The sequence below is a fragment of the Solanum tuberosum genome, unplaced genomic scaffold (assembly GCF_000226075.1).
Source record: "Solanum tuberosum cultivar DM 1-3 516 R44 unplaced genomic scaffold, SolTub_3.0 scf00874, whole genome shotgun sequence".
Lineage (NCBI taxonomy): Eukaryota > Viridiplantae > Streptophyta > Magnoliopsida > Solanales > Solanaceae > Solanum > Solanum tuberosum.
The window spans coordinates 33,588-36,039 of NW_006239781.1; positions in this window are offsets into that span (position 1 = coordinate 33,588).

The following is a 2,452-nucleotide window of genomic DNA, read 5'->3' on the forward strand; positions in this document are numbered from 1 at the left end:
AAAATACATCTTTCCCTTACTTATGCTAATTTGCTTCTTTTGTTTGTTGTATGAACCTTTTCCGAGTCCGTGATGGACTTGCCTTTCCTTGCATTATCGAGTTGAGCCATAGAGGCTCAAATTTCTTTTCATCGTTTGAGTCAGCCTGATTACCACAAATATGATGAGATGCAAAAACATGGGCTGGAAGTTCAGATTTCAGGTGCCCGGAAAGTTTTAAGATGGGCTTTGTACACGCTGTATACAGCTGTATACGCTGATTTACAAGTTCGGTACAACAAATACAGGTCGAAAAGTATGGAAATACAGGTTTGAGGCGAAATACAGGTGTCCGGAAGCAAAAAATACATGAAAAGAGCTAATATATATGCTCATATACACTGATATACATCCAGTGTATACGCAAAACGGGAATGAGATTGAAGCTTAAAAATATAGCGTAATTGGCCCAAGAAGGGGCCCAATTTCATTATCTCGTTTACTCTTCTAATTATTTGATTATGTGTTGACTAATCTTATTTAACTCTAACTTTAATTAACTTAGTTGAGTTCCCCAAAAGACGAACTATTTCTTTGTGTTGTTTTGTTTCTAACAAATCTGAGTTTATCAACTCTTGTATTTTCATTTATAATCTTCAGTCAAAAACCTTTTTTTTTTATCAGTTTAAAACAGTTTTCATATTTTGACTAACCAAAAAATGACTCAAATAGAAACCAATTAATTTAGTTTCGTTAAAATTCTAATTACCTGTCTCTAACTCAAATGTTTCAATTAAGGTCCCATTTTCTTAAAAAAAATAAAAAAAATTGCTTTTTGTTTAACTATTTTCTCAAAGTTAATCTAATAATGTAAATTATTATTATAAATACTTACTTAGTCATTTTCTCAAGAAGGTTAGTCAAAACTTTTATTCTTCAATTAATTTAAAATGATTTTCATGCTTTAATGTGTTAAATTGGTTTAATTTATTTTAAAATGAACTAAGTAAATTTTAATTTAGTCTAGTTTTATTAATTTTCTAATCACTTGCATCTTAAATTCAAAATATTTTCATTTTAGGTCTCTTCCTCTAAAAAGATAGAATAAAATGGTTCATTTCTTAATTATTTTCTCAAACTTAATCGAATAGTGTAGATTATTATATAGTCTTTATGTTAAATTATTTTATTTTATTTTTTAAAAAAAATAGTCAAATATATTTAGTCAAGTCGTAGGTCAACCGCATGTTAGCGGACACTTCGAATGCTTAAACCCTTCTCGAAGTGTAAATTGAACCCTGAACCCTCTTTGGTATTTTCAAAAGATTTTTTCTGTTTAAATCTTTGAAAATTATAAGTTTTCTTAATTTCTTTAAAAAATTAAGTGGCGACTCTTTTCTAAGTATTTTTCTCAAATTGTTTTATACTTAGAACATTTCAAAAATGTGATTTTTCTAAAAATAGGAAAATTATGACACAACAGAAATGGCGACTCTGTCGGGGAGTTAATTAAGTTCTAACCATAAGATTTGATTATTTGACTAATTATTATTAATTGCTAAATTGTTTATTTGTGCTTAACATGCTTAAATTGCTATAAACTGTTGCATTCATGGCATAACATATTCCGTCAAACAACGCTTATTTTTTTATTTTCCACTCAAAGGACGATTATGCGGGCCGCAGTCGTTCGTTAACCAAATTGTTCTCGGGGCACCCTGACGAATGTAGTTGGCTACTGGATAGTCAACGGTCGTTAATTGTCGCAGCCCAAGTAGTCTGCTTGGGACACCAATCCACTTTAAAGAAAACTCACTCTTAGTCATACTTGGATAGAGCAAGACCAAATCCCTGAAATTTAGCGCACTGACCTAAGATGACCCAATACCCAAGGCGTGTCGGGTCCATTAGAAAGACCACCTTGAGTCCAAAGGACCCACGACCCGAACAGACGTTCATAATTACGTGTTTGAAGGATGTATACGTTGTTTGACAAATTGTTGTGTCTTGGGTTTGGGGGGTATCTAATTTTTTGTATGTTTTTGTAGATGGCCAAGCAACACTTGAGTTTCAAAATGGTCACCGAGACGTCAAACCTCCTTCGTGTATGGTGGTACAATCTCAATGCATATCAGAAAATAGAACTTTCCATTCACTTAGGTCACCTCCCATCGATAATGAATCTCAGAGTCTGGCCTAAGTTCATTGAAGTGGTCACTCGATTTTGGGATGATGAGAGGATGGTGTTTCGCTTTGGAGATGTTGAAATGACACCAACTGTTGAAGAAATCAAAGATTGCCTAGACAACGTCGGAATGTGCCAGAAAAGGAAAAATCATCCAGATCATCACATTTTGCTACCAGATAAACCAACCAGCACAGAACTGAAAAACATGTTGTTATTGGTAAATGCAGACTGGCTAGACACCCCGAGTATTCCATTTGTGAAATTCTATGAACGATGGGGTCACGA